This window comes from Saimiri boliviensis, chromosome 8 (genome assembly GCF_048565385.1).
Source record: "Saimiri boliviensis isolate mSaiBol1 chromosome 8, mSaiBol1.pri, whole genome shotgun sequence".
NCBI lineage: Eukaryota > Metazoa > Chordata > Mammalia > Primates > Cebidae > Saimiri > Saimiri boliviensis.
In genome coordinates this window covers 64,073,072-64,081,827 of record NC_133456.1, presented here as the reverse complement: position 1 = coordinate 64,081,827, position 8,756 = coordinate 64,073,072, and positions in this window count along the sequence as shown.

The window sequence follows — 8,756 nt, the reverse complement described above, 5'->3', positions numbered from 1 at the left end:
CTGCCAGAAACTTCTCAGACTCTAAAGCCAGACTCATTCTGGAATACCAGAAGAGTTTACCAAAGGAATTTAGAAGAATTGATTGGTGGTTTGCATCTTCAGTTTTCTCATATTTTCAAGTGGTCCTTGACATTGATTTCAACATCATTTCCTCCACAGTGCAATACTGGGAAAACTAGACAGGAGAAGTCATATGTGACTTGCCCTGGGTAAGGCCTGATACTGGGTTTCTGGAACTCTCGCTCTTTATTACCTTCATAACACTCTTTGAAATCCTTATCATGCCTTATCTTTAATTTTGTTCAGCACAATTTTCTTAATTTTGCATACCCTTGAAAATGCATGTAAACATAATAATTCAGGGATAAGGAAGTGTGAAGAGAGTTGCAAAACCCTTCCCTGGGAGTGATTTGATTGGATTTGAAAACAAAGCTACAAAAGCATACAAGCATACTAATAATAATAATAAAAAAAAGGCTTTCACTCTAAAGTACTCATGAATGATAGAGAATCTGTGCACTGGTACCTGTGGTGGAAAGGGAGCTCATAATGTACTGTCCAAATATCAGCTGGTTAGGCTATTTTAAATATACCTATATGGGTCTGTTTCGAGAAATCATCACTTGAGAAATGTTAAATAACTTTTTTTTTTTTGAGACAGAGTCTCACTGTGTTGCTTAGGCCGGAGTATAGTGGCACAATCTTGGCTCACTGAAACCTCCGTCTCCTGGGTTCAAATTTTTCTCCTACCTCAGCCGCCCAAGTAGCTGGGCTTATAGGGGCCTGCCACCATGCCCACCTAATTTTTGCATTTTTAATAGAGATGGGGTTTCACCACATTGGCCAGGCTGGTCTCAACTTCCTGACCTCAAGTGATCCTCCCACCTCGGCCTCCCAAAGTGCCGGGATTGTAAGTGTAAGCCACCATGCCTGGCTAAAAAACAATTTTTTAAAGAAAAGGTTGTTGTAGCTGAATTATGGTTCCTCAAAATTCATATGTTAAAATCCTCACCCACAGTACCTTAGAATGTGTCTGTATTTGGAGACAGAGCTTTTAAAGAGATGATCAAAGTAAAATGAGTTTATATCCTCATAATGGGCCCTATTCCATGTGACTGGTGTCTTTATTAAAAAAAAAAAAAGCAATTAAGATATAGATATGCACAAAGGGAAGATCATGTGAAGGCAAAGAGGAGAAGACAGCTATCACAAGCCAAAGAGAGAGGCCTCAGAAGAAACCAACCCTGTCAATACCTTGTTCTAGGAGTTTCAGTTTTCAGAATCATAAGAAAGTGAATTTCTACTGCTTAAATCATCCGATCTGTGACTTTGCTTTGGCAGCCCTGGGAAACTAATACAGATGAATAAGCAGGACTTTCATAGAAATGTAAAATGAAGACATGTTATAGCCCAATGTATGGAAACTCAGATAGACAGAAACACTTCTAGCTAAGCAAAAATGCTGAAGTAAGTTTACAAATACGTATCAAATTGATCAATATTCATGGGACAATAGGCAACTCATCTGACTGGTTACAATTGGCACTTCTATTTCTACGGATAAGAATTACTTGCCTTACTACCAGTATTCTACAACTCGGAGAGCTATAAAATAGCTCAAAGACAACAAAAGGCAGAGATAATCCAGAAAGATTTGCAAGACAGGATACCTGGTGATCTTGTATTGCCCCTTCAAAATATTTCCCATTTTTACTAATATACCAAAGTCCAGGCCCAGAGGGACCTTGAGGTCTTACTGTTTTTCCTTAAAATGATAAAGGGGACTCTAGTGTCCTCTGCTTTGAGTTGTCTCATCTGGGGTTTCCATAGCTCTTCCAGTCTTGGGATTTACTTCGCCTGGAATGGGGGGATGCTAAGGACAGAGGACACGACTCGTTCTTAGGCTGTTCTCCAGAATCTGACATCTAAGCTCTTTTCTTTCTCCCTTCTTAGCCAAGGGTTGGGAGAAAGTGAGGAGACTGCTTCAGACACTTTATCTCAACTCCCAGAGCCTGGCCTCAGGGCAGAGCCTTTTGAAACACAAATTCCCTGAGCTTTTAAAGCTCAAGTCAAGAATCATTTTCTATTTTCTCCACATTTCTCCTCTGACATTTGCTCTGGAGATACAAATGGCAAACTGCAACCAGGTAAAGGGGAAATATCAGAAATGGAGAACAACAGGCTATATTTCGAAATACTGTCTTGGCACCTTATTGTGCACCTTGCATATGCAAATCTCTGCTAAGTAATTTCATACTCTCATTTAATTCTCATAATGCCTTCCCTATGTGGGGACTATTATTAGTGCTGTATTTTTGGTGAGAAAACCTTGTCTTAGAGAAGGAAATATTTAAGTGATGGAACCCAGCTAGAAGGCCAGTTTTGTATGACTTCTAAACTCAAGATTTTAACCCAATGTTATACTACCCACCTCCTTCCTGATGAGAGGAAGAAACTGAGCATATAAGTAAGCCCCAATCTTTTCACCCAGGCCTCGTTCTCATTATCTCAGGCTAACTTTCCCAGAATATCATTCTAATTGGCTTTCATGCCTGCAGCTCATTGAATCTCTCCTGAGTTTGATGGTGAGAAAAACACTTTACCAGATGCTATTTTGGTTTTTTATTGCTATACAATAAAGTCCCTCTTAATGTAATGGCTCAAAACAGCAAAGATATATCATTTTCTCAGGATTCTTGGGTAGACTGAGGGATTCATCCTCTGGTACTTTGGGGCCACTTGTTCAGCTGGCAAGTGGGCTGAGATGAGGGGCCCAAGAGCGCCTTTGTCATGTGTCTTGAGCCTTGCATTGCTGTGGTGTGGGGCACCTCAATTCTACCCTCTGTGTCAGTGTACTCCTCTCAGACTCTCTCCACATGTGCCTCCTTCACAGTTAAGGACAGTATGTACATGTCAGCTGGGCTCTGGGAGAACATCAGAGAAAACTTCCAGGATTCTCAAATAGCAGCACTTTTGCTGTGTCCTACTGGTCTGAGAAACTCACACTGCCAACCCAGAGTCAGGGGGAGAGAAAATTGACACCACTTCCTGCTAGAAGGAATTTCTGGAGGTCATATTTGCACTGCCAAAGGAAAAGCACATCCTTTTACAGACCTATCTTGCTGGCTATGGTTGGATAAATCATTCTAAAAAGTCAATTTCATTAAGTTACTTCTATGATAAAAAAAAAAAAATCTATGGGGGTTGCTTCTTGCATACAGATGAAGTTCTAACTCCACTCTCTGACATTTAGGTTTTTTGAAAGAATCCATCTCTACTTTGTCACTCCACTTCACCATCTCTCTTCTTTCTAGGTGTTTGATAAGGTTTGGATGTTTGTCACCAGATCTCACATCAAAATGTGATCCTCAATGTTGCAACTGGAGCCTAGTGAGAAATGTTTGGGTCATGGGAGTGGATGCCCATGAAGGGCTTGTTTTCCTTCTCTATGTAATGACTGAATTCTTGATCTATTAGTTCACGTGAGACCTGGTTATTTAGAACGAGTCTGGCACCTCTCTTGCCCCCTCACTCACCATGTGACTTGAGTAAAAAGCTTCTGCCCTGAGTAAAAGCTTCCCGAAACCTCACCAGAAGCTGAGCTGATGCTGGTGCCTTGCTTGTACAGCCTGCAGAACCACAAGCCAAATAAACCTCTTTTCTTTAGAAATTGCCCAGCCTCAGGTATTCCTTTATAGCAACACAAAATGGACTGCTATAGTCCTCCTCCACCTCCCTAAACATGCCAGACTTATTCCTGATTCTACAAACTGGAGGCAATACTTAGGATAACCAAAAACTCAACACAGAGGAAGACACTTTTCCTTGTCACAACTGTAGTGATTGGAACTTTATAAAACTAAACTAGCCACTGCAAAGGGAAAATCAAACCAATTATCTGGAGCCATGCAGACTGAAGACGTTTGTCTGAGCGTGTTCTTTTTCAATGTATTATGAACTGACCAACTGAAGTATCAGTATGTTTTATAATAGGTCTATGCAGATTCTGCTTATTTTAGAATATGCTTTATACTAGAAACAAACAGATAGCCACAAGGCAAATACCCATGAGTACTCCCAACACAATCTTTTCAAGCAGGCTTTTCTTTTTGTTAAATAATATAAAATTGTATAAAAGCTGATATAAAAATTTATTCATGTGTCAGGTTACTTCAGTCAAAGTTATGAGGTGAAGAGAACAAAGACACATATTACACCTAAAATGATATTTTTAATGTTTTGATTCGCATAATGAACTTCTCAGAATTCACTAGTCATGAACACAACACCTGAAAACCCATATGATGATCGTAAGTCTTATTTAATAAATAAATCAGATTTGTCAAAATGATGTATGTTAAACAATATCCTTAAGAACAAACACAAAAAGGATGAAGAGTATATTTTATTCTTTTCATTCTTGTCTCTGCTACCTGAGTATTTTAAGCAAGTTTTCCCAAAACAGCCATAGAACTTCCAGAAAGAACACTTGAAATTGGGCCATTTTTCTTTTAAATTGTAAGTGTTATCATTCATCATCTTTTTGGGATATTGAAGACACTATTATATATCTGCTCCCATTGTTCTCACACAATAGTTACCACAAACACTGGTGAAAAATGATGAGGGAAAGGGTTTGCATTTTTTAAGTTATTATCAAGGTCTCAAAATTACCTATCTTACCCATTTTGGGTAGTGTTCACCTAATGTAAAGTTCAAACAGAACAAAACAACTCTTAATTCAGTATTCTTCTTCTCAAAAAAGTTTATGAACCTTCACAGGATTTAATGAAAGTTTTATTTTCCCACCTGAAAAAAAAAACAAAACTCAAACAGCAGGTAGGTTTCTCTGATAAACCCTACAGTATTGAAATGTGTAAGCAGTGAGATTTTTAAAAACACTGACCTAAGACATCAAAAGATTTGGAAAGAATCTAACCATGAATTTATGATGGGTCTACTCAATATTTTTATTAACACCATATTAAACAAGTTCTTAGACTTAATTAAAACTACAGTAGATCAGATCTTAATTGTTTGAGCTTTTGGGGGGTCACAGATGACTGAAAATATACAGACACATAAACATAGAAAATTTTATTCCAAATATTAAGAGGTTTTTAGGTTTTTGGAATCTAGTACCTGGAATAAAGAACTTTTGATAGAACTACACCCTTACCTGATCTAGTCCCTTCCCATGTTTCCACCTTCATTTTGTACAAAATGTTACAATGCTGTCTCTACTTCATCTACCTTGCAAAGATCTAATGTCACCCATATGGAACGTCTTAGTTCTAATGTCATACTCTCAGAAGCTTGATGTTAGAAATTCACTGTGACTTTACTGTGCCCCCAAAAACACACATATGCATGAGCACTCACATGTGTATGCACATACACACACACACACACACACACACTCACATACACACACACACACACACACGCAGAGGCACATAGTCTATTGTATTAACCTGTGCTAATTTATTTATAACCTTATCACCCTGACAGCATACATCATGCGTATTTTCCTCACTACTTGATTGCTAGTATCTGATAACTAACATGTACTGATTAGGTATCTAGAGTAAATGTATGGATAAAAGAATGAATGGATGAATAGAAAAAGACTTTTTAAATTCAAACGTTACTCTCCATTAAATTAATTGAAACCAATTTGTGTTACTAAACATGGCATAGTATATAAAAAACTTCTGTTTAGTGAGCCTTCATATGCAATTTTAATATCTTGCCTAACTCGTGACATCCTTAAGTAAAAACAGAACATGAAAAGTATTCCCAAACAGTTGTAATCAACGAAAAGATCAGTTGGTTGGGAAGGTTTTAAATAGCTCCCTTTGTTCTTACCTGGAGCCATCATTCATGTTTTGCTGGTGATCAAAGCCGTGGTGTTTATAAAGAGGAAATTCTGAAGAAGGAAGTGTTTTGACAAAGACCATACCAAAAAAGAAGCAAAGGGAATAGCAAATAAGTTGCTTGGATTAAGGGATAGGAAAGGCACACTTTGTTGGGGAAATTGCTCTGTGGTGATGAAATGAATCATTAGAGACTTTCAGCAAGCAAAGCAACTAAATCACAAGATTTATCATTTCCTACCTGCTGTTCTCCACATGCCCATTTTTGGCAGTGGATTTGGCATCTGGGAATTTTATCTGTTGGATACAAAATAAATGATTAACATCCTATTATTAAAATTCAGTACTCTGAACTCAACTATTGTTTTACCAAATTGTTGTCTGTAGATGCTGATACCATATATACTTGTTGAGAGCCTTTATTTTGATAAGAGCTCTCATAAAATCTTACAACTTGGTCCCTGTCTCTAAGAGCTGATTTTTTCTCTCCAAGAATTAGCACTCTAACACTCACATACTCTAGGCAGCATACACAGCTGTTTTCAGAGCCTTTACTTGCATTTTCTCAAAGTTAACTGGTAATTTTTGAAGAGCCCTTGTTCAATGCCTGTCATAATGGTTTGCAACTAATAAATGGGGAATTAAATTGGCTCCTTCAATTATTTTGAGCATTGTGCTGATAAGGCCACATTTATTTATATGTCCATTTTCTGCTGAGGTAACTGTTGCTCTCATATGTCCACAAATTAAATTCCTTAACCTAAACAGTCATTTTGAAACTGAATTTATTTAATAAGAATAACAATCTATTTTTTATACTCAGCCATTCTCACAATAACTGATTCTGCATTTATTTACATGTCCTTTTATTTACTATCTGATATCCTGACTAGAATGTTAGCTCCATAAGGGTTGTGATTGTGGCTGTTTTGTTCCCTTTTACATACATTGGATAGAGTACTTGGCACATAGAAAGTCATCAATATAAATATGTACAATAACTGAATGAATAAGTGAATGAAAAATAGACATATGCAATTTTTGTTCTTTTTGCCCTTCATACATTCCACTATTCCACCATTGCGGGTAGAGCCAGGTCTTATCCACAAGTAGTTCATTGCCCAGTGGGAAAGATTAACCCCTCCAAGTGGCAATTATGGCATAATCCAGTAGAAGCTGCATTAAAAGTATAAGTAGAATAACAAGGAAGTAAAAATCTAGAAAAATACAAAGCTGGATAAACAACTTAGGCCTTAACAGGAAAGACAATCCAACTAGTTTGGATGTGATCATCTTGTAATAGGAGTCAACAGAGCTTTCAAACAGAGGAGTAGTCAATAAACCTGGTGTGTTAGAAACGTAATATGCTCAGCAATACAGAATGTGGCAGAGGGGTAAGAGTTAGTGCCCAGAAGCTGGTGAGAAATATGGTGCTTGGCATGGTCTTGGATTATGGGAAGTCCAGATGAGGAGATGAACAGGTCCAAATTTATTGTTGTTCCTCAGACAGTGCCTTCAAGCGAAAGTCAAACTGTTTTTTAGAGTTAGCATTGTTATTATTATTATTATTTGGAGACAGGATCTTGCTCTGTCACCCAGGCTGGAGTGTAGTGTGTAGTGGCATGATTGTGGCTCACCTCAGCCTTGACTTCCAGGTCTCAAGTGACCTCTTGCCTCAGCCTTACGAGTATCTGGAGCTACAGGAGTACACTACCATGCCAGGCTGTTTTATTTTATTTTTATTTTTATAGAGATGGGGGTTTTCCATGTTGCCCAGGCTGGTCTTGAATTCCTGGGCTCAAAAAATCCACCTGCGTCAGCCTCCCAAAGTTCTGGGATTACAGGCATGAGCCATTGTATCTGGACTAGAATCATTATTTTAAACTGTAAAGGAACTACCCAATACTGAGAACATAAGGTACGTATCTCTGACTGCACTGGCTTTGTACTGTATCAACTAAGTTAATATACAATGAATTTCCTAGAGCTTCCTTTTCCATATTGTGAACCTCAGTGTCAGCTGCAAGAGAAATCTTAGCCAATATTTGGAAAGCAGAAGTGAAGGAACAGCCAGAGCTTTATACTCTGAAAGTTGGAGCTGAGTACCAGATGTGGTAGAACTGGTGTGCATTGTTACTGGGTGCACTATTGGCCCAAAGCAGCACCTGCACCAGAGCTCCTCCCCTAGATTCTCTGAGTCCTAGACCAGGTGTGGATGCAGCCACATGTGGAGGGAGCCAGCTTCCTCTGCAGGCCACCCACTGCAAGGAGATTGGAGTCACTAGGAGATAATCATGAGTTCTACTTGTCTGCCTGGCTTCAGCATCATCTTGCTCATTCACAGCCAGCTCTCCTTCTTGAGTGCCAGTCTAATCTACCTCCAGGGATGCTGTGTTCAATGCTATACATAGAGACAGCAGCCTGCATGGATATCCTCATCCATGCCCACAATTCAACAAGAGCTAACTCTGTAATAAATCCCTTATTGCCTAGCTCTTCCAGCAGTTGTGGTTTCTCTGATTACATCATGACTGATACATGACCTCTTTGCTCTTCATATTGCTTATACCAGGTGTCTCCAAACTACGGCCCGTGGGCCGCATGCGGCCCCCTGAGGCCATTTATCCAGCCCCCCGCCGCACTTCAGGAAGGGGCACCTCTTTCATTGGTGGTCAGTGAGAGGAGCACAGTATGTGGCGGCCCTCCGATGGTCTGAGGTACAGTGAACTGGCCCCCTGTGTAAAAAGTTTGGGGACGCCTGGCTTATACCATCAGGGATTTACTGAGCATGGCATATGTAGAAGTCTGTTCCAAGTAGCACTTTATGTAGATGATCCCACTTTATCTTCTTAACTATGCCATAAGCTCTGTTATTCCAAT